Below are 25,649 nucleotides of genomic sequence, written 5' to 3'. Positions count from 1 at the left end.
AACGTACTTTTAAAAATGCCCATACAACAAGTATAGTATCCATCACACACATCCTTTTTTGAAAACTGGGACTACATTAGTTGGAATTTAGTCAGCTTTGGGCTCTACACAAACTATTTAGCAATGGACAATAGGCATTTAAATAGGATTTGAGCAAGGTATTATCTTTGGGAACTTGAATAAGAATTTACAGCAGTAGGTTACAGCTCCCCAGGCTGGTAAGTGTACATAACTCTACTATTCACTATTCTAGTGTTTGTGTCATTTAATCCAACAGAAGATATCACTAGAAAGGTAGTATTTGCAGTCATGTTAGAAATCACAAACTCCAAAGCGTGCATTATTAGAGAGATGGTAGCTGAATATCAAACACACTAATTTTAAGGTACAAAGTTCGAGACAAGCACACAGAAGATGACAGTAAAACTTTTGCAATACCACAGCTCAATCATTCCGGAAGCATGAAAAGAATGATTAAAGAAAATAAAAAAGAGAAAGGTGACACAGCTCACTGAAAGCATGAAGTGATTTGGGAGTTTGTCTAGTTCTGCTTAGGAAGTCAAACGAACCACTCAGCAAGGGAAAATGATATCCAGTAAGGAAAGGAAATCAGATGAATATACAATTTACACACTGTCTAGATAAGAGATATTTACCTTCAGATAACTTTAAATTCAACTGCTGAAATGCAGTATTTCTGGTCTCCAGAACTCTTGTGACTAAGACCAACATCTTAATAGCTCTAATCCATGTAGTTGGAGATGATTTAAAAAAGGGAAAAAAAGAAATCCAAACAGAGTTTGAGGTACCTTACACTCCAACTGAATCTGTAACTGGATACACAGCAAGATAAGGTACATTTAATAAGGAAGTCCTTGGGCAATCTTCTGCCTAGAGAGTACTCCAAATAAAGTAGTCCTCTTTTTCTTGCTCAGTATATTTCATCTGAAATGTTTAACTAGAAAATGGGACTATACTAAAAATAAATTTCCAGAGAGAGTTGCACTTCAGCTGCACTCCAAAGCTCATTGCAAATTGTCACACATGCAAGTTATGATGATGGAGAAGCCAAATTTGCACTCTTAAATCTATTTAGTATAACTAGTAACAAAACTACTCAGAAAAATGTTTTTAAAAGATTTTAGTGGTTAAGCAGCACCTTGCTTTCTGATGACATAATGCTATTCTGTATTCATCTAACCCAACCTCACTCAATAGTCGTTTTTGATATTAAAGTGGAGCCTAGGAGTATGAAAGAATATTAAAACTGATGCAAAATTTAATTTGACACACTCTTCAAGGCATTTTTAAAGACTAGTAAGAGATGTCGTGATGTTACTGGAACGCAGTTTCTCTGCTAATACATGAAAAGCCTTTAAAGGTCTCATTCATCTAGAGAGCACCAAAATACAGCATAACACTTGCCAGCGTATCATGTAAACCAACTGAAAATGTGCCCACTGGTTCTCAGTGGGTCAGGAATTGGCACCGGAATCATTGTCTTCTTGATCTCTGTGCTAGGCTTCATGAAACAGCCTATCATAATGCCAAAGAACTCAGGAGAACAAGGCACCAACAACCTCATTTTGCACATTGTGCCTCTAGCCGCAGGGTTTTTGGGCAGAAGCAATTTATGCTGTGGAAGAGTGTGGGGCAGAGGTAAAGGGGAAAGTCTGCAGAGTATGTCTTATCAACGAGCTCGTCATCTCTACTTCTAGGTGAAACTTCATGTAAAGGGACGACTGCTTTTGTGCCAAAGCTTTAATAATGTACAAAATAAATGACTAACCTAAAAGACTTACCTTATAAAAGACTAACTTAACTCCCCTTTTAAGGAAAGGACTCATTCTTCTTAGGAAATATCATATGCTGTACGATGTATGGAGAGTGAGGATTATTTATTGGCAAGTATCTAGTTGCTCTGCGCACCTAGAAAGTAAATTTGGTTCTTGCCTCAGAGAACTTCCAAATAAAGAGGTCAAGAGAGAAGATGTAGATCCAGGCAGACAGGTAAATGACAAAAGATTCACAGGGACAAAGGAGTGGAACAGCCTTGTGAAAGCACCCGAAACAAGCTGTAGACAAAACTTTCTTTCTAGGCATTTTTGCAGAGCAAAAGTTCAAGGAAGATTTTGAAGGAAAATAATATGTGATTTTGTATGACTAGAGAAGAACCCTCTGAGATACGAATAGAAGCAGTAGAAGGGAAGCTTGACATATTCAGCATACGGGAATGCATAATTTTTAATAGTCTTCACTAAAATAGTTTGTGAAATATCACAAGCATACCTTGAGCACAGTGTGATATTTTGTAATTATCTTTATTTGTTTTGACATTTCAGCCTTACTATTTACATACTCTTTAGCATTAATGTTGAGCCAATCTGGCTTTATTTTAAAAGGCAACACTTTATTAACACTCTAAAACTTCAAGTTTCCTCAGAAATGCCTTCAACATGCAATTTGGATGACAGCCAGGCATGAAAAGCTGCCTGTAACTGTTAAATATTAAAAAATGGAATGGACTTTGGAATGGAGAATATGTAAGTTCAGTTACCTAAGTCTTATGAAAATCTAACAAACATGAAGAGTAGATGGTGTGCCACAGGGAAAAGTCTTACATAGGCTGATAGCCTAATCAACATTTCTTTCATGGATGCACTCTCACTCATACCATACAGGTGAGTAAAGTAGTACCAGTGCTTTGAGTTGCATTCACATGCCAATTCAGAATTTAACTGTATTTAATATACTTGCCTCAAAGAAGAAAGAGTCCACAGTAATCTCACAGTCTACCTCAGTATCCCCACACCATGCATGCCACAACTGGGAGGTGATTACTTTCTGTAACATAATTTGGAATGAGAAAAGACTAAATATGATTTTAAACATTTAGATAGTAACTTTTAAAAGTGGTTGACCTTGAATATGCATCCTGATTCCCCTCATGCTTTTTCAGCATGGCAGAGCTCACAGCAACATGGTGGTGACTCTCTCCACTTGAACCTCAAGGGTAGTTGTAAACCTTCATAATCATGTTTTCCCCTGGGTCATTTGCTTCAAGGAATAAAGAAAATAAAAAAGCAGAATAGGGCACAGCATTAGCACTGTCCTTTTCACTCCTACTGGCCAGGAGTGAGGAATAGCTTCCTTTCAGAACTCCTCTAGTCTAGCCTTTAGAGGCCCAAAGAGAAATAATGAGATTTCGCTTGTTTCTCTTCCTGGAGGTTTAAAACATGACCAGATTTTAGGAAATGAACCAACAGCAGAAGAAAAGTGTTCTCACAACTAAGTGCCTTCCTTGCATTCTTTCCCAGCATTCATGGACAGAAAAAAAAGCCAGAATAAAGTGCCTACCCTGTCACACCTGGTCATTATTAACTACATAAGTAATCAAACTGGAAAGGCCACAAAAATTAAGCAGAAACTTGGACAGGAATTATTTTTTAAACTGTTGATCTTCCACCACTTTGTACGTGTGGGTAACCAGAAGCTGTCATTTTCAAACTCTGCTGACAGGCAAATCCAGAACCGACATATTTAACTTGGGAGGGGGAAAGGTGAGATTTCTGGTGAGTGGCAGGAGCCAGTTAAAAAACTAAACACCTGTCATATTAAATAGAAAAAAACCTGCTATCTACCGAAACTCTTCTGAGCAAAGTCTGACCCCACCTACGGAGAGCTTGAATTACAGGATATCTGTTATAACAAACAGAAAAATACTAGGGAAGCCAAGCCAGGAGTCAGGCTGGGCAGAATGTTGCTCCTCTCTCCCAAGGTGACAGTCTTTCTCCCAGTGCAAAGGGCAACCCTACCAAGGAAGAATTTATTATTTGCATAGCCAACCTCCTTTTTCTCTCTTGGCCCCAAGGCTAGAAGCAGGTAGTTGTCCTGCTGTTTGTAGCTATGGTCCCATGGGAAATGCTGTCCCCTTCTCATGTAGGGAACTGAAGACAAAATGTGTTGCATGAAGTGCAGAGATTCTTCAAAAAGCTTCAGACAGGGGAAAAGGTAGGTCAATTGATGAGAAGAAATACTCTGGAATACACATAAAGAATCAGCATGTAGTGGCAGAGAGAAGAGAGGAATGCTCTTGTTCCTTTGCTGTTCTTCACTTGCAAGACAAGGAGATTACAGTAATGCTGTCACCATTTCTGGAAGGTGAAAAACCATTTCTTACCATCCTGAGTCTCCAAATGATCATCTGGAGAATGTTCTCAATGACCAGCCTGAAGGTCCTTACCAGAAGCAGCTTGGGAACTCAGAACCTTATGCAAGCCGAGGCCTGGTCTAACGTGGTAAGAAGCAGGATTGCCATGGGAGCACAGGGCACGCACTCATTCCTTGGAATTCAGCCTATCATCTGTCATGTTTTGTGGCTAGCTGATGAGAGAGTAGCCACAATTTTCTTACAACACATAAACCAGAAACAAGACTAAAGGCATCAGAAGTACTACAGCAGGGCAAAGGCAGTAGGAAAAGGGAACACGCTCTGTGATTACTTGACAAAAGATGTCTGAGAAAACAGATCCCAGCTTAGGAAACTACTGCATAAGAGCATGGGAGGTCAGACCAAACAACTGGCTAACCCAACATCCTGCCTCTGATGTATCCAGCAGCAGATGCCTAGGGTAGGCGTATGAAAAACAGAGCAAGAATAAAACAATTCTTGAGATATTCCTTCCCAGATTCCAGCAATCTCAAATATTACAGGACAGACATAGAAAAAAACTGGGTCGTATTCCTGATGATGTGCTTCATGGACCTGTGCAAATCACCATCCTTGGGGGCCTACCCTGACTTGTCCTTCCCCACCCCCCTCAACTTCTTCTCCTTCTCTTTAGACTGAAGGACATCTGGGTAAGGGCTGCCTTGCAGTACATATAAATAGCACATAATACAAACAAGCCCTCATCTTGGATGGCCTTCAACAAGGTCTACAGAAGAAACTGTAGATTAAATCCCATCTTCATCTAGAAAAGTCAAACAAAAGAAGGAACAACTCATGTTCTGCTTCTGCATGTAAAAACAAAGGGACGATGGATAAAACCCCTCACTATGTAATCCCTTCCCACTTTTTCTGCTGCCAGAGAAAAAAAGGAACTGAAAACAAATTTTTTTTGCAATTTTTTCCTTTCCATACATCATCAATAGCACAGAACAAATTCAGAAAGCAAGCTGAAATACAGCAGATACAACATAAGAGCTATTACTGCTGCATTTGCAAGATCTAAACAACCTGATTATCCATTAGAGAACTAAGATAGCACAGAAACTGAGAGGCCAATCACTGCCTGCCATATACACACTGATTATGCTATAATTATTTTAATCTTCTTACTTACAAATAAATCAGAATTTTATTTGAAGGCATAGTTAGTCTCAGGAAGCAATGGCAAGTATAAGCCACAGCCTTAGCATAAACTACTTGCTTTCCAATGTATTTGGATACCATTATCAAAAGTGCACACATGCAGCTGAAAGGTTGAACAGCTACAATTGGGGAAAATTTGGCCTAGTCTCTAAAATCAGGCTGAAATGATAGTTAGATCCATATTAAGTACAGCTTTTTTTTTAATGCATCAAAAACATTAGTTTCCTAGCTTAACTCTCTTGCTGAAAATGCACTTTAAAATCTGATACTAAACAGCTCAGCCATAGTCCTGATACAAAATACAGTACTACAGATGACACACTGGGAAAAATAAAACAAAATTAACATACCAGTGTTTGTGGCTGGACCACTATACCATTACTGGCATTTTGCTTATGTAGTGATTCCATTGGTGTTTTGCATTACATGGCAAAACCATAGGTTCCCCTTCTAAGAAAAGAATTGCTTAATGTGCCAAATGGTACATCTGGAGAGAAGTACTGCCAGCCTGCAACGATAAAAAAAAAAAAGGAAAAAAAAAAGAAAAGATGAATCTGATGCCTGCTGGCTAGGTTTCTAAATGATGATGCTCCTCACAATATTCCTATTAAGAATCATATTTTAGTAATGTATTGTCTAAAGCTTTCAGGCTGGAAATCATCTTTAATCCATTATTCTATGGCTTTTTATTTTTTCAGCAAATCCTGTAGCTGCAGCGGAGACAACTGTGGTTTTGGTGAGATAACATTTATTAGTAGTGATTTGCGTTAGCTTTTTAATTAAAATTTTCTGTTGCCTTTCACTGTCAGAGCACTATCAGGCATGGAATTTGTTTGATCTTTGAATGAGTAATGTAAAATAAAGCCTTTTGCCTTATAGTGTGGATTTAGTGTCATATAGTATTTAAGGTTCAGCACATACATCAGAGAAAACATGTAGAAAGGACCTATTAGATCATATATGGTCCATTATAACATGTTCTTCTGAAGTATATTATACTACTACCACACAAAGCCTAGTCTGCCCTTCCAAGCAGTGCTTCTGCTGCTCCTTTGGAAGGTTATTGGACAAATCAAGTTGTTACTGGCAATGGAACTCCTGCAAGGGGGACTCCGGTGCCACTTGTTTACTGTTATAGGGGTCAGGGTGGCTAAAACACTCCGACTATGCAACTCCAAATGGAGAAGATCTGAGGTGTAGCAGACCTCCATCTGAAGTTTTTAGTTTAGTTTTAAACTACGCTGTCTTTCTAATGTTGTTTGGTTCCTGACATTTCCACAGGAAAATGTAAAAAAAACAATCTCAAGCATTTTAGGCTCTGCAGACTCAAGTTTGCACAGAATGATAAAAGCAGTGGCCAGATCTGCTGTTTTTTAACTCCAGTGATATAAAATACAACCTCTATTAGCAGAAGTAACATAAGAGATGTTGTGGAAGCTGCTATTGCAGCAAGGCACACAAGTAATTCATGGTAGGTTCAAGACATCATTAAACCCATCCATCCCAGCAGACAAGGCAGGGATACAAAAATGCCTTGGAGCAAGGCTCTGTGTTGCTAAAACTGTGCCAAACCATCCAAGAACACAACTGTGCAAATCTGCAGCAGTTTCAGAAGCTGAGGAGCTCTCTGGTTTTGAGGTTTTTAACAGTCCCTGCATTACAAAAGGCCATCCAAAGAACACTGATGATCTTTTTTCCACTAAAGGTGGAAAAGGTGGTTCTAGGCATGCTTTAAGGAGCTTTTGAAAAGATACCTACAATAGAGATCTTAGAGCAAAAGTTCCCCAAGACATTGCTCTGGAGTTGTTCATAACCACTCTGAAATAGTCTGTGGGCCATATTAAATACCCAGTGGAGAAAAAAGGCAAGGCCTTTCTCCAAAGAGTATTTCACATTGAAAAAATCCAGAGGGCAAGCTGCAATAGCTGAAACAAGGTATTAATATGGCAATACAAATGCTTCAGGGATGACACATCAGTGCATGTGACAATGTAGACACAACACAGGTAAAATATTTGGAATTCTGTAAAAGGCTGTGGGTCATTATTACTAGCGTGAACTGCTCGGTTGGGGCTGGGAGAGGGACGTTCCTTTCACAGCTACGTCCCTCGGAAGCTGCCTTTATGCTGCGAAATTTCTTATCGGTTAGAATGAGGACACTGATAGAGTTGGCTTGGTTGGACTGCTGGTTTTGAATGACACATGCACGGCCGTACTTTGCCTGCTTCCCTGACTGTTTCAGCATCTGTAATTGTGCTACCCTTCAGCTCTGCTGGGTAGATATATTAGTCCAGTGTTCAACTATGTACTTACCACTCCCCATGGTATTAATGAACACTGAAAAATAGAATTAAACCCACACTAATGTTTTCAAAAGTCTCTGTCATCATCTCCCCTACACAGACACATTGTCAGCCGTCACAGGAAGCTTCTGTGTTTTGTAACATGAATAGCGTAAATTGTTTAGACATTTATCAGTGCTTCCTAAGTCTGGAAGCACCTCCTAATAAACTGTCTGCACACATGAGAAGACAGACTTGAAGTTTCCAAATAAGTCAAGTTTGGCAAAACAAGCTCACCTGTCCTCCAAATATATTGACATTTTTTAATCTCACACAACAGTTCCTTCATTTTACCAAAGATCAGAATTTTTACATTCCAGGAGGTAGTTTTTAGGATCACTCTTTAGTTCCTTCCTGAAGAAACATGTTTGAAAATTGATCTTATCAAAGTTATTTCCCTTCTCTGACACAGAATATTAATGGAAATTTGAACAAAGAATTCAGAGCAGCATGCCTGTCGACAAGTAGATGAGGAGTGTCTACATTTAGACACAAGCTACTGAACTTTTTGAACAGTTTTGGGACACTGATCTCTATAGAGCCTGATGTTATTTGTTTACCTTCAATGTCCAGACCAGTGCTTTGTTTAATTGAACAACCAGCTCTGAAGTCTTTCTAGTGGCATTTAATGTGCATCTCTTATTTTAGTGTCAGATATCAGATCTACAAGTATGGCTCTCACGGCATGTATTAAGAATTTCTGCTTAACTTATTTTTTACATAGTGAAAACAGTGTTTTTCCTGAAAAACAATGTAATAGCAAAAGAACAAAGTTCATGGTGAAAATAGATGTGGCACAGTTTTATACTACGCTAATGTAACAGTTCCTTAATATTTAACTTTTACAGTAACAGCTAAATTAGATACATGCTTTCAGAGACACAAACTGTTCCAAGCCTTGCTGTTTCACAGATGGTGGATGGAGGGATTAAGTGACTGGCTGAAAGTAACACAGGAAGTTTGTGGCAAAGTCAAAAACTGATCCAAGAACTCCTGATCCCTATCCACTGTCTGAACCACAAGACTATTGTGTCTTCCAACATGTATTATTATTTTGTACCTGTATATACTGTTTGCCCTCACCATGCTCTGTTAAAAGAGCTATCAATACCATTAGAAAACAACTGTTCTTATCTCTGGTAACCCCCATGTTTGGCCTCACAAGTCCTAACTCCCCTCAAACCTGGAAGGAGGTCCAGGAGCCCCTTCCATCACCATTCCCAGACACACAGCACTGACAGCCCACCTCTTGCCAGTCCTATGAACACATTCCCACAGACCTCCTGCCTCCTCCCAACCTCTTCAACATGATCTGCCTTAACAATCCATTTGCTAAACTGCAAGTCTGGCAGCAGAGCTGCCAACTTAAGTGTGTTATGAGAGTGTCTTGAAGGTACTTGTGTTTCAGAAACCCCTTTCCTACCTAGTCTGGGAGGTCCACGCTCACCCTGGTGAAGAAAACCCCAAAGCTTTCACCTTTTATTTGGCATAACTGAGAACGTGGAAACTGTAAGACTGTATGGGAGTGTTTCAGAAAGATACAACCGGCTGTAAACCACTTCATGTTATTGTGTGTCAATGGGAAATACATACCAGACGTGTGTCTTCAAAGCCTCCCTGATGTGATTTGTCTAGAGCTGCAAAGCACACACCAGAAGTACAATCTGGGAATTGCATACCATCATGTCCTGGCACTGATCACCACAGAAGGGCTTGTTGCACCTCATGTTCACACATGGAGTGCTTTAGGTTCTTGCTAAGTGAAAAGAAACCATGGTGGTTCAGAAGCTTTGAATTCCAGCTTCCACAAATGTGCTAAAAATGCTGGGGGTGGAGGGGAAATAAAGCAAGCATGAGATATGTTTTTGTAGAGAAATAATAGAATATGGAAGCCTACAATGCACATGAAATTTAAAATTAATCATAATTTTAAAAATGGTGATTATTTATTTAAAAAAAAAATCCTTAATTTTCACGAACACACATACCTGGGTTTATTGTTCTATGAACCAGTTCATCCAGATTTGTTCCTATTAGTCAAACCCCATAACTTACAGTGGACCAAAAATGAAAAGCCAGATCCTGTCAATATATGTCAGACAACTTATGATTAAAAAAGATTTTTGAGATGGAGTTTCCGAAGTAACCATAGAAAAACCACATATTGATCATTTGAGTTCAGCATTCTCCTTTAACCAAGGGAAAGAACATAAAAGCATGCATTTGTTTACATCAGTTCAAAAGGAAGTGGTAGAAATAATGACTGTAATACTGCCCCATCCAACATTATTTCCTGGCTCTCTGAGTATCTGCTGATGTTTGAAGTGAATGTGCATAAAGTTTTGATAAATTTCTCAAAATATATGAAATCTCAACTATTTCTGAACAACAAAATCAAAATTAGGTAATAATGAATATACAAAACAAATACCACCTTCTCTCTCTTAATCCACCAGCAGGAGCTAGAAAAGCCTATCTGAATTCATATTTGAATCCCACCAGCACCAGTGGCAGTGTGTTATTCAGAAATCTCAGAATGACAGAGTTTATTTCAATATTACCACTAATTTCTGTTTCTTGTATCCAGTTTGACCAGTTCCACAGAAAAGTGCTAAAGCTGTGGAATGGCAATGACAGCAGATAAGGAAAAGAGGATTATCATAAAAGAGACTTGACTTACCTTACAGTGACCATTTGAGTTATTATTTGAGTTATAACTTCCATTATCATAGCATTTACCATATTCTTTACATTATAGACATAGAAATTATGAGGAGATATTAATTTCAAACTATTAAGCTACTCCAAGGATGATCATTTTTAAAAAACAGAATACTTTACTTGTGCTACTCATTAATTCAATTGTACAACATCAAAAACAGGACTGTGCTCTTCATAACAAGCATAAAGTAGAAACAAATAGGTCTTGCTTGGAGACTCATACTGTTAATTTGATTGGTAATTCCTGGAAGATGTTTTGCCATTGGCATATTATCCTCCTGTTCCATAGCACATCTGACAATTTATTGCTCTGACAATTTATTATTACCCCTGGGTATACCGAGCAGCCTTCAGTGTGTAGTCTGCTCCAAAAGAGCATGCTCCTAAACTTGAAGTGTTTCATAGGCTCTGGTAATGATTAAAATGAGAAAGAACAAGATGCTGACCATTTTCTGTGAGGGTTCTCCTACTTAGTAATTCACAAAATTGGATTTGCGATGCCATTACCTTTGTTACCTCAAAAATAAGACATTAATTTATTTTTTGTTTGTTCGTTTTAGGGAATGATAGAAGATAGCAGGACAGCCATGAAAGAAATAGAAAGTACCTGTTTGGCATTCAGTGCCTGATAGTTGCTAATGTCATGGTTTGGAAGAGTTTAATCTAGAATTTGCCCTAAAAGAAAGAGACAAAAAAAGGGCTAATAAATAAAAGGAGATATGGGACTGTGAGGGAGGAATCCTTGGGGACCAGCATTTGGAGAACAATCAGTGGACTGGGCACTCAAGGAGAAGCAGAACTACCTTTCCATTCATACCAGCTTCCACACAGTCGTCTCTCCCATCTCCGACACATCCTTCTCAGCAACCAGTTGTCCTTGGCATGACCCATGTTTCCAGCTAGTAAATCATCCTCTGTTCCCCCCATTCCCTCAGAAGGCATCAGTTTTCTATTTTAAAAATATCAAGTCACCCTATCTCAGCTGCATTATAAACAAACAAAACAACTGAAAACAGCTTTGTGTGTGTGGAACAAGAACAAAACACTTCAAACCCAAAGAAGTTTCCAATAAGTCACTCATTGAAATTCAGGAAGAAAAAACCCCAAAGAATAAAAATACCCCCACGTATCCAAGTTCTCTGAGGCCATTTCTTTCCCTCATCTGTGTTCCATCATCTTCTTCCTTATCCAAAAAAGTTGTGGTGTCCGTGGGAGTATGAAAAAACATTGGTGTGACCACCAAAAGGAACTCTCTGTCTGGCAGCATAAAGCCACGCGTTATCCCGTCTCCAGGAACTCAGCCTTGCTTCGATGGTCATAAATATTCTCTGATGACAAAGCAAAGGGTAGTCATTCATCCAGACTGAATAATACTTTTAAAACCTTGAAAAGCACACTAGGATCTGTACTCTGACCCTGACCAGAACGTAGGATCCATAGGAAACAGCCCCTGATTGGCCTTGTGTATAGGACACCCAGTGCTGCCCACCTCAACCTTCAGAGCAATCCAGGCAGGAAGGCCCTTTCAGAGGTCCCAACCCATCCGGTGGCCATTAATTTTACCTGAGGACAGTATTTAAAACATTCGCAATTTCCTCACTTGTAAAAGTACTTCCTGGGTCTTTTTGCTTGCCAGCCTCATCCCATCTTGAATGTGTATAGGAAGGCAGTCTTCACATAATGTAGGCATCACTGCATGTAGTTTCACAGGGTAGGAAATTAAAATACCACATCCATGAGAGTGATCAGCCTCAAATACGTCACTGAGAAACACACACACACTCAGAGGTTGAAGATAGCATCCAAGCACAGGCTATCTGATTAATGATAGCTAGTATATGCTATTAAAGGGTACCCAGAAAGTTAGGTCATCTTTTTAGATACACTCTGCCTTTGGAAGTTTACAAAGCTTTACAAAAAGCTTTACAAAACATTTACACATTTACATATGTGTAGAAGGGAAAAAAATTAGACTAATTACAATATTAACTGTACACTATACTGTATAATCAGAGATCTCTTAATTTTCAAAAGAGTGTTACTTGACATCTTGTTGCATAAATATTCTGCTTGTGCAAGCAGATTCATGTATGATCAGTGACATACATCACAGTCTTGCAAAAGTTATTGGTGAGAAAATTATCTTTATGACTAGCTTTCATTTAGTTCAATTTAAAAAAAAAGATAAAAAGTATATGTAAATCACTCTCCACTTTTGGCCTCTCTTTTCACTCCACATCTCAGAAGTTAATAACACATTTACAATGAATAATTAATAACTTTATGCTTACCTGTATGTCTTATCCTTTTATGATAGTCTTTTAAATTAAATTTAATCTTGTCACTCAAGGTAGAAACAGGTAATAAAACTGACCTGTTTATTAGTCAGTGTAGTTTTAGAATTATATTCACATTTCTTCCTTTGAGAATTTAACTGATTGTTGACACAGTGGAGGCCAAGCATGAATTTATGGTGCATGATATCACTGTGTGGCTAATAGAGGGAGTTTACTTATTCCACAGATGACTGCCACAAGAGAATGTCATTGCTCAATAATGTGTCGATGTACCCATGGGAAGGATTTAAGTCATCTGATACCTGTATTGGGAACTTGCCAGGGACCCCAGCACTACCTCTAATTTGCACGAAATGGAGAAATTGTGGCCATCTTCCGCAAAAAGGGTAAACAGAACCAGGGAGGGAGTCAGGAAAAGTCAAAAAGGCACACTAAATCAAAAAATTGGTTAGACTTACAGTTGACATGAATAAATTGGAGGTTTAGTGATTAAAGAGAAAAAAAACTTTTAAGTTTCTGATTTAAGAGAAAGACTAAGAAAAAAATAGATTTTACAAAAGCTTTTTTTTTTAAATATTTTTTTATTTTTTAACGGGTCCAGATTGTTGAGAGTGCTGTCACCTAGCCATAAGCTTCTAGCAAAAGTAAATGTCTTCTTGTAAAAAATTATTATGGCATACTACATAAAAAAAGAAGAAAAAAATATTTAACACAACTAGAAGGGAAAAAATGTTACACAAATGCAGGACATAAAAACTTTAAGAGTAACAAACTTCCAAGTGGACATGTCGGCATAACTGTGGTATACTCCAGTACATAAGATGATCTGCATCAGACAGAAGTTATCTTACCAATAATTAAAGGCTCAAAACCAGATACAACCTCTGACTGAAAAACTATTAATGGACTACAAAATCTTTGTAACATTTGCACTACGGCTTTATTCTTTTAATCATGTATCAAATTTAAGTGAAACATCTGATTGATTGAATACTAGTGTGAAATAAGTAGCAGTCAAAGCAGAGTTAAGAACTCGCTGAATATTGCAAATCCAGTAGCACACTGCAGGATCAATTTATTAAATCAGAATACTTTCCATACTTCTCAAAGATGCAGTCATAGGATGAGATTCAGCTTGGTGGATGTCTACTTTTAAGTACCTAACTCCTTCCATTGATTTTGAGAAGACCATCCAAATGCTTCAGTTCAGGTAAATGCATAAAAAAAAAATCTGCATGAATGAAAGTCTTAATTGGGAATTCATTATTGGATATGCTGAGAAGCTTTTCGAGCCAATAGAAGTTGCAATTCTCTCCAGTGAGACCCATAATAATGAAAAGAGACCCTGCAGTTAAAGCAAGAATGATCAGACAGCCTCCACTGCCTAGGGCAAAACTGGAGTTTAAAGCTTCTCCCAGCATCCCATTGGAGAATTTTTCCTGAATTTTCAAAATGGCTTATGGGATGTTTTCTGTCCATCTCCCCTCAAGACACAGCTCAGAAGAACCAGCCCACTCTTAGCACGAAAGGGTTCAACTCCAAACCCTACAATGAGTCAAATGATCTGATGCAATGAGATGTACTGTATCATGATGTGATGCTCAGCTCATGGCCCAGATATAACCTACTCCACTTAAAAAAATAATTAAAAATTTAAAAAATCCTATACTAGCTTTTGATAATTTCAGGTTAGTTTTTCAAATTAGCCCTTTTCCCCAGGCCTCTCCCTTCTTCTCCCTCCCACTCCAATCTGATTTTTCCCATTTTCAAATAAGATTTAGAAGTCTGCCCGATGGCAGGTGGGTGGAGGCGCTCCAGATACTGTGTTTGTTGGTAGCCCAGCAGTTATTTGTGGTTGACTTTTTTGGTTGCCCACAGGAATTTCCAGGGTGGTGTAAACAGACAGATGTGGGTTCTCTTCTGCTATATAGATCACACCATAGAGAGATATCAAAGGAAAAAAACAAATCCATGAATAATGCACTTAGTGGCAGCGTTTGAAGCTTAGAACTTTAAAGACTGGCCTCTGAATTTATTGGTTTAATTGTTGGGTATGGACATCTAGGCCACCAGATAGCTTTCAAAATCAAAACATCACTGAAAGCTTTCCCGAATATTTAAAAGTTCATACAAAGTGAAAGTGGGCTCAATTACTGGAAGACTCAAAGCTGCTCCCACCCTGACATTGCCCTAAACTTAAATGCTATAATTGCCCTTTCCTTCTTTTCCTCAGTATCATATTGGTTTGCTTTTTACTTCAGTGAGGCATCTCAACAGCTGTTCCACGACTCTTTGCTGCTGTAACATTGGCAAGCTAAAGGGAACAGCTTTGAGGGAATGGGTGACAAGGCAGACCTTTTGCTGGTGTAGATTAGTAAAGCTCCACTGGTCTCAGGCTAACTCATATTAGCCAGGAAACTCTGCTCCTTATTCTTTTTTTTTCCTTCTTTGTTTTGGTGTGCTGTTTTTTTTTGTTCGTTTGTTTTTTACTGGTCCATTATGTAAAAATTGCTTTTGCTGTGTGGTTTTTGTGTGCCTTGTGCCATTGTGGCATTTTTTCCCCTTAAGATTAACAAGCAGCACACGATTAAAATCATGTTAACTCAGCATTGCAACTTGCTAATCATTCTTACTCTGGAATTGTCAGCTAGAGCTTTTTTCATCATTTATTTTTTCAGGAGGATTTGTATATGTTTCTGTCAGTCTATGTTAGAGCATGGCAGGTTACAGAGGCGCTTTGATTCATGGCTGGACATAGATTATTTAAAGTAGAGGGAAAAAGGAGTCTTAGTTTAAACAGCATTGCACTGTCATCTTGCGGTTGCAGGACTCAGTTCCTAAACCTTATTTGGAAATGCCTTGAACAAGAATTAGATGTGAGCAGGAAGAAATGGTGACTGCCTCACTCCCAGGGCTTCAGTTTATTTGAAGGCCTCCTTCCTGCCACTCTTGTGACAAGAAGACAGACCTTGCCAACTGTTTCCACTTCAGTTCTTTCCATCTCCTTCCTTCATGAGAGGAAAGCATGACCTTCTCCATAAATCCATCATTATTTAGAAGACTTCACCTCCTCCAGACTTCCAGTACTCCTATCACGAACACTTGTTAAGACACATTTTCAGGGCAGTGTTGTGTGCAGTCCTCCTTCCTGCCTGAGCTTTAAAGAGGGAATGTTCTATCACTGTCACGTCCTGATTAGTTATACATTTGTTTCACACTGAGGCAAATCACTTCAAACACCTGCTTGGCTTAATTCACTTTTTCCAACCTTGTAAACAGCTACCTTTTTTGCCTCTTTTTCTGAACTGCTCAAGATTCCAATCAGTTCAAAAGAGTTAATTTCCTGAGCTTGTCAAAAACATAAGAGAAAGTCCTGATCTAGGCTTCCCTTCATCGCCAGTTGTGCTGTTTCCAGCTAGAACCCTGCTCTCCCACCTGCCTCCTTATATTCTCCTGCTGGCTAACAAGAAACCATATTCCAGAAAGATACACAAAATCCATCCAGTCCCAGTGAAGTCTGACCTAACCATCGGTGCATGACTAGAAATGATGAAATAGTAGTCAGCCTAACTAATTATTTGGAAGTTTACAGCATGATGCAATACCTCACCTAAACCACAGATTCCAATAGCTGCGACCCTGTGTTCCTCCTCCTCAAAAGGCAATACGTAAATCTCCTACTATACAGATTCTTCCTTACCCCGTTACCAATACCTGTAATCAAATGCCTAAAAAAAATCTATGTTGTTTCTATATGCTCTTCACTTTAGTAATTTCTCTCAAGTTAGAGACGAAAAAAGTACAAGGTAACTATTGTTACCTTCAGGTTCAGCTTTATTTGGGCTGCCAATAAATATTATGAGAGAATGTTTATTTTTGCAGACACTGCTGTTAACATTAAAACTTGGGGGAAATAAAAATCAGAAATAGGTTCCTACAGGGCTTAAGTTTAGTACTTGGGAGGAAAATTACTGTATTTTTATTAGAATTGTGTTACTATTGTTTCCTTGCATGGAATTCAGAATATGCATACTGAATTCCCTATTTTCAGGAAGAATTGCCTACAGCTTAAAATGTTGTAAACTATGTTTACTTCAGCTTTATTTTGCATATGGAATTTTTCATGATCTTGCAAATGGATTACCACAGGTAGATCTATGTATTGACCCAAAATCTTACTACCAGCAGAGAGATCCTCTGAGGGCCTTGGAATCCCCTAATGCACCATTCAGAGTACACACAAGGGTTGCACTCTAAAATTCCCCAAATCCAAGATACTAATCACAAGATTCTTTGTTTTCCAGCTATCAGGTATTTTAGAAGGTCAGAATCATCTATTTTATCCTCACACCTTCAAAATGGCTACATTTTGGTTTAGCTTCAGAAATAACAAAAACTTCTGGCAGAGATAAAATGTAAAAATGCTTCAGAGAGAGGACTTCAAAATTATGAAGATAGTATGGAAACATTTGCAACTGACAGATGCTGTCAGTGCGATTGCCATTATGAAACAAATGGTCCGAAATGTGAAGAATCTTATTTGTGGCAGATTCAGCAGAGAAGTTAGGGGACAAATCTGACTGAAAAAGGGTGTGTGGGAAAGTCCAACCACCAGGTATGGAGATGGCCCAGAACCCAGGAATTAATAAACGGCAGAGGGCAAAGGAAAACCAAACCAAAATGGGGACAGGGCTCACAGCATGATGTTGTGGGAGTAGGAGAAGTTGCAGTCTTTCCACAGGGAGAAAATACACATGCACACACAAACCATACAGCGTCAAAACCAAGCTGCTGCTGTTGCAAGACTCCAAGAGCTGGGTGCCTTGGCTCTGATTCGAGGGACCACCTCTAACAGCAGAAGGAAGCTCGATGGCTAATTCAGTCCTTTGCCTCACTTACTGACACTGCCAGCAAGGCTGCTAATTAGTACTAACTGTGGCGGTGGTTTCTGTGATGTGGATGGCTGTTTGCAAAAAGCTGGACTGAGACCACCAACTCACTTCAGACAGGCCACTAAACAGCCATCTGAGGGTAACCACTGGGTCGCTAGCAACTTGGGTTAGATTCAAACTAGTGACTTCGAGGTGAAAAGGCTCCATGTTCAATTACCAGTCCCCTGAGTCATCCCATCCACCCTCTATAGTTATTTCAAAGTGCTTTGGTAAGCAATATCTGAGGACATTACATGTGTTCAAAATGCTAAAAATACACGTCTGAGAGGGCAGGGAAAAGATCAGATCACCCAACAGTAATTTTTCCTTTCTATTTAAAAAGAAAATAAAGGGGAGAAAATAAAAGGAAGAAAAAAATAGTTATTCTAACACTTTAAGCTTGTTTTTTTTAAAAAAATTATTAAAGGCCTCCCTCCAGCCCCGCTTTGCCATTTCATATGATTAGAATACTAAAGAAAAAGAGACTGTTCTTGGAAAATATAATACTATTCCTTTTACCTTTGTGTGTTCTAAATAGCCAAATCAAAAGTAGAAAGAAAGGGAAAGTACTTGAGGGTAGGGGGTATGAGAAGGGTAGCAGAAAGAAAACAAAATGCTAAAAGATAGATTAAAAAAGCCCCTCACTGAAAATGACAACTCCTAGGGATTCCACCCAGGGCTTCTCTAACTTGCAGATTTGTTTTAAGAGCGACGCTGCCCTCTGGTACCCCAGGACATGGTATTTCAATGCAACTCCAGAGGACCACCAATCTATTTTTGTCACCTATCCTGGGATTTGACAACTCTCACCAGGGGCTCTGTTAAACAAGCCTCCAGTTTTTAAACAAAGTGGATTTTAATTGCAAAGCACCTGTGGTGAGAGATTCTACTGGCATTATTAAAAAGTAAATTTATCACAGTGAATCGTAGAGGCAGGGGGTGGGGGAGTGAGTGGGGAGGATCCACATATACGTCATACCTGCAACACAGTACCATTCCTTTCATAAAACTCCCTTGAAGAAATGTGTAGGATTTGACTGCACCCCATGAAGAGTGTTTTTCCCAACAAGCTGTTCCCAGGGTGTTGAAAAGCTATCATTCATAAAAAATTGAGGGGGAAGGAGGTAGCAAAGGCGAGTTCAGAAGGCCAGGGATGCCAGTGGAAACCACAGAATAAGACCCTCTGTAAAGTATGCACCTGTTTATGGCCACCATAATAGCTTAACTAGAAAGCTTAAAGTTCCAAATTGTGAGGGGTGCAAGAAGGGGCGAAAGACGGAAAACATAATGAAAGCTTGTTCTAATATCAAAATACACTTTAACCCACGGAGTTCAGGCTCGCAACAGATGGCCGCAATTTAGAATAAAAGAGTGACAATGAAAAATACACAGAACTGAGGAGGACACTCTTCAGACACATCTTGGATCATTAGATAGACATGGGTTTGGTCCAAAGACTGGAAGTGTGCCACTTTATAAAACATGTGGCTAAAAAGCCTCTGCTTATTAAATAATATTTAATGTTGCAGTTGACAGTAGAGTAGGTGCCAAGGTCTGTCTAAATGCAGTAATGAACAACTCCTATAACACAGAGTTTACAAGGCAAAGAAAAGAGAGTGAAGCCACCCTGCAAAGACTTGGATGATACACAAATGTTCAGAATCACATAAAGTGTGTTGTAACTTTAATGACACTATTAGAAAAATCTCTTGGTGATTTGTAACAGTTTTATGCATGCACTTTACCCTTAAATGAGTGGAAAAAAATATATACTCAAGCCTGTTTGTCCACATGAGAAGACTTGACATTAAGGATGAGACTCCTCACAGGTATGAGTCAGTAAGGATGTTTTATCCGCCAGGAAGGAGCTAGGCATTTCCATCCATTATTCCCTTATGAAGTGTTTTTTTCTGACATTTTTGCCAAGACTTCTCAAAACATTTTGAGAAAACAAAGCTCAGATTGAATTGAGGGAAACCACAGGCAGAGGGAATACATGTATCTCACAGAGAAGCTGGGTTTAAATCTTTTAAGTATTCTGAGTCAGGCTGGAAGGCAGCTTTTGATGCAGATCGCTCAGTCTTGTTGATAAACTAACACTTCTGGCAGAACCGATCATGATGGTCCTATAAAAAGTAGAACAGAAGGGCTGCCCCAGGAGTTTGAAGAGAAACACTGGGTAATACAAGACAGTTGTATGTTTCTTTTCATTAATATTGTTGGCCCAATATTTTCCCATTTATTAGTGCACATGCAATACCGCATTTTTTTTGCTTTGTTCATATAAATAAACATCAGATTTTAATCAAAAGCAGGAACAGTCTATAATGTGCAGAATACACAACAACAAAAGGAGGACTAGGGAAAATCTTCCTCCTTTATTGGATGCAGGTGGAAACACAGTGACTAAGGATGAGGAAAAGGCTGAGATAACTTAATGTCTTCTTTGTCTTAGTCTTTAATAGAAGGACTAGTTGTCTGCTGGATATCCAGCCCCTTGAGCTGGAAGACAGGGATGGGGAACAGATTGAGACCACCATAATCCAAGAACAAATGGTTAGTCACCTGCTGCACTACCTAGACATACACAAGCCTATGGGGCCAGATGTGTTACACCCAAAAGTGCTGAAGGAGTTGGCAGATGTGCTCACTAAGACACTTTTCATAATTTATCAGCAGTCCTGGCTAACTGGGGAGGTCTCAGTGGACTGGAGATTAGCAAATGTGACATTTATCTACAAGAACGGCTGGAAAGAGGATCTGGGGAACTACAGACCCATCAGTCTGACCTGAGTGCCGGGGAACGTCATGGAACAAATCATCTTGACTTCCATTACACACTACTTACAGGACAATCAGGTGATCAGGCTCTGTCAACACGAGTCCATGAAGGGCAGGTCCTGATTAACAAACTTGATTTCCTTCTATGACAAGGTGACCTGCTTGATGGATGAGGGAAAGACTATGGATGTTGTTTATCTGGACCTCAATACTGTTGCCCACAGCATTCTCATGAACAAACTGGTTGCCTAAGGCTTGGATGGGCGTAATGTGGTGGTGAATGGAGTTAAATCCAGTTGGAGACCAGACACAAGTGGTGTTCCCCAGGGGTCAGTGGTGGGGCCACTCCTGTTTAATATATTTTATCAATGATCTGTATAAGGAGATTGAGTGCAGACTCAGTAAGTTTGCAGATGACACCAAGTTAGGTGGGAGTGCTGATCTGCCTGAGGGTAGGATGACTCTGCAGAGGGACCTTGACAGGCTGCATCAATGGGCTGAGGCCAATTGTATAAGGTTCAACAAGGCCAAGTCCCGAGTCCAGCCAAGTCATGACCCCATGAATGCTACAGGCTTGGGGACAAGTGGCCAGAAAGCTGCCCAGCAGAAAGGGACCTGGGGGTGTTGATCAACAGCCAGCTAAACATGAGCCAGCAATGTGCCCAGGTGGCCAAGAAGTCCAGTGGCATCCTGGCTCGCACCAGGAATAGTATAGCTGGCAGGAGCAGGGAAGTGATTATCCCACTGTACTTGGCACTGGTGAGGCCGCACCTCGAGTACTGTGTTCAGGTTTGGGCACCGGAGTATAAGAAAGGCATTGAGGTGCTGGAGAGGGTCCAAAGAAGGGCTACAAAGCTGGTGAAGTGTCTTGATAACAAGTCTTATGAGGAGTGGCTAGGGGATCTGGGGTTGTTTAGTCTGAAGAAAAGGAGGCTGAGGGGAGACCTTGTTGCTGTCTACAACTACCTGAAAGAAGGCTGTAGAGAGGTGGGTGTGGGTCTCTTCTCACAAGTTACAACCAATAGGATAAGAGGAAATGCTGTCAAGTTACACCAGGAGAGGATAAGGTTAGACGTTAGGGAAAACTTTTACACTGAAAGTGTTATCAAAGACTGGAACAGGCTCCCCAAGGAAGTGGTGGAATCTCCATCCTTGGATGTATGTAAAGCTGTCTAGATATGGTGCTCAGGGACATGGTTTAGAAGTGGGCATGGTAGAGTTAGTTAACAGTTGGACTTGATAATCCTAAAGGTCTTTTCCAACCATAATGTTTCTATGATTCTAAGAAAAGAAATGTGTAGTGCAGAATAAAGGAGGTAAGGAACTGAACAGAAATATTACTGGCTCTACAAACTGTCTGGGAAAACACAAATTTTTAATTGGCTTATCAACAATTTATGTTTTGTTTTGTTGTTTTGGTTGTTTTTTTTTAAAAAAATTAAAATCACAGACAAATAAGCTACTTTTACCCTGTCAAAGGGCTTTGATTTGCAAGGTTTGCCTTCACTTTTTACTATTTTTTTTTTAAACAGACAACCTAAACTGTTTAGATCTGGATTTCTAGGTCTAATCTTTTTTAGTTGGCCTGTCTTACATATTCTTCCAGCATGCTTTTTCCCTTCTTCCACTTTAATTCTTACATGAAACATGAACAGCTGAAAGTTCTGTAGCAGACCTAGGCAATGTCATTCACATCTAATGAATAGGTAAACTGAAGCAGCAATCAGATTCTTCCACTTTTTACCTCCAATCCACAAATAAATAAAAAAAATACATTGCAAAGCCCAGCATGAGACACAGGCCTTGCAACATGAGGCCATAACTTCAGGTACTCCAGACAGAACATGACAGGTTCTTATCTCTTTTTCCACAGTTCTTGCTAGGCATTGCATTACACAATTTGAGTATCACATCCTGACATTTCCAATAACAAAATATTTTCAGAAATTACTGGGAAGAGATTATCACTTACTGTTCAGCTAGTCAAGCTGTGAATTACATAAGTAATTAGCCACAAGAAAGTCCTTTGTCATGAATGCTTACTTCCCTATTTTTTTCCCCAATTCACCCATAAGCAGTTTATCTTACAAAAGCCCACATACTCTAGCTTTGTGATCTGTTCTGTAAGAAATGTCTCAAACAATGCATTACATGCTAGTGCTCAGTATTAAAATAATTTCTCATTGAAGTTGTTTAAATATATTTTAAACAAGCAATATATTTAAGCAATATATACAATTTCAAACCCCAAGTTGTCCAGGCTAACAGCTGAAAGTGTCCTCTATTCCCAGAGTTAGCACTTGATATTTAAGTTAAATTACATAACCCATTTTTTTTTCCTTACTATTGTGCTGTGAATACAACATAAACACGACACTGACAGATAGGTTGAAATAATTATTGAATGACAAACTGAAAATTCAAACAGAAATCCCTTTTGTGCAATTGTGTCTCTAAACTTATGTTTGTTTGTACTCAAAAATGATAGGATGTTTTTAAGTTTGGAATAAATATGATATGGAGTGACTTCCACTAAGTTTAAACAAGATTAAGTACAAACTACAGCGTGTCTAACTAATGAAACTTCAGTGATGTCTTTACATCACTATTGGTGAGGCATTAGCTGTGCTTCTGAACTGAGTTGAGATGCCATGCAGCAAGAAGAGGATGAGTTTAATTTTATATGTGCTGGACTTCCTTCCATCTGTCTTTACCTCCAGCTGCTTTTTCCTCTCCTATAAAAAGACATGAAAAATCAGAATTCTCTGATTTATTTACGTATTTTCTGTTTTCAATTTAAATACTTTAACTATTTTTTTAAAATTATATACTACTTTTAGAGTAAGATGAAAGGCTGCATGAAATGCTAAGCCAGACAGCACAGCATTCTTGATTCTCATAAGGCAATAAGAAGACGTACATTGCCAATCATGCTCAAAATAAATTTGGGGTGAAACTACACATTGCTTTGATCTTCATCTGGAGAGGGAAGGCTCTTCCTAAAGGACACACTTTGGATTGCAAAATTCTGCAACTGTCAGAATCTGGAAGGAATTATGCAAAATAATCATACTCCCTTGTTTGTTTTACAAACAGACTAATAATGTGTTCCCCATCTTCTAGAAGTTCTCTCTTGGACCCGAAATACCTGAACTACTCCCTCTCTCACCCTCTGAGATCCATTTTTATTTGCTGCTACTATGTCCAGTTTCACCAGTTCCTTACTCCATGTTAGATGGACACCAGCAGGCAGCTTTCAAGAGAAATGCAGAGAGTCTCTCAGTTCTTGATTTCTTTTGCCAGCACTACACTAGTCAGGAACAATAGCTGTTGAAAACGCCCTGTACAGACCCTGGATTCATGACTGGAAAAATGAAAACAAAAAAGCAAATTCAGCACTTAGCTCAGCTCTCACAAGTCTCTACTACAATGTATAAACCAAGGATTTCTAAAGCTTACAATGCAGCCAAATTTGAACTGGATTATGACAGAAGGAAAATGCACAACCCTCATCTATATTGGAAATAGTCTTTAAAAAAATGTTTTAAGGATACTATTAACATACACAAAAACCAGCGTCAGTTTCTCATCCTCAAAAATTACTGACTCTTATCAGAAATGACCAGGAGAGAAAGTTCCTGTAAAGAAATCAACTAAGTCTAAGGCAGCGTGGAAAATTTTCACTTGAACAGTTATGATTTGGCCAAGCCACAAGCAATTGGAACCAGATCTTAACGTGGAAAGCATCATTTCACCCTGAACAGAGACACTGCTAACAGTTCTGCCCATAAACAACAAAGACCTAAATATCTCCTCCCACATGTAACACAGCAAGGAACGTCTGTCTTCGGGTACATTTTAAAAAGAGCACACACAACATTAGCCAGATACGACCTCAACATACTACAGAGAAACTCTAAAGGAAATTAGGGAAGAGGTGGCAATAAAATTCTGAAATTGCTTCCCTCATGAAGGGCGCTGGAGGTTTGCAGAGCTCTCCTCCTGCGGAGCGCTGGGCGCTTCCATCAGGACCTAGGACAGCACCAAGGGAACTCCACCACCGCCCAGCTTAGCCGCGTCGGCTCCGGCTCCTCGGGCCCCGCAAGAGACACTCCTGGCCCCCAGCCCACCTCCACTCCCTACCCCCTTGCCACAGCCACCCCCAAATACCAAAGTGGTCTATATGGCATAGGGAAGCCTTCGAGATTTTAGGAAGGAAGTGAAAAGGGAAGGGAAATTGAGTGGTTCTGCATTACTTCACGAGTTTCACCCTCCCTACACATTTAATATGAAGTCTACTTAGAGTACTGCAAGAAAACAGCAAATTCCAAGTCAACATAAAAAATATACATAGAATTAATCAGTTGATTTCACATTTTGAGGTTGATGTGTTTGCATAGCAAAACTCCAAAAATTTCCCCTTTATTTGCAAATGAAAAATTATTCACAATGTGAGGCTGTACCCAAATACCTTAAATTTGTGAAATCAATTGCTAAATAAAGATTGCAACAGTGGGATTTTATTTTTTGTTGGTTTCATTTTAAAATGTATTTTACAAGCGTGTTAGGCAAAACGAATCTAAATTATTAGAACCAGCAAAACATTTAACCTTATTTCTCACAATTTGCAAAAAAGCTTTTTAAAAATCTACCCACTCATTATGGAAAACTAGCTCCCTATTCACTTTTAATAAAAAATAGACCTTAAAGAAAAACCTGATCACTATTGTTTGAAAGCACTCAAAAGCAATAAGATGGTCACAAGACTTGATCTGACTGTTCTGCCACTTTACAAACTCAATAAAGCTTGCTTTTTATGACCGATTGCTGTGCTGTATTAATCCCTTAGCATATAAAACAAGCCTATTGGAGACTAGGACTCCACTGGGGGAGGACAGGGAAGCTGTTGTGTTCTGAGAATTAATCCATCTAGGAAAATCAAAAGCCAGCCACTCAATACAGTAATCAGCATGTTCTCCACTGTGAAAGCCCTACATTTCCCATTTAGAAAACATAACTATTACTCCATTATGTACTGAAACACACAAAACCCTTTTATTTATTTGTGTTTGTTATTATTTGGCTTATATTTACGGGTTAGTGCGTATTCCATTGGTGGGTACACAACCATTGAGTTAAAAAAAACAAACCGTCTATTCCCAACTGCTTAAAAGGAAAAAGGGACTCCCACTGCTTTTTCCAC

This window comes from Mesitornis unicolor, unplaced genomic scaffold, assembly GCF_000695765.1.
Source record: "Mesitornis unicolor isolate BGI_N332 unplaced genomic scaffold, ASM69576v1 scaffold7249, whole genome shotgun sequence".
NCBI lineage: Eukaryota > Metazoa > Chordata > Aves > Mesitornithiformes > Mesitornithidae > Mesitornis > Mesitornis unicolor.
The sequence above is the reverse complement of the archived record's forward strand: the minus strand, read 5'-3'. Positions refer to the sequence as shown.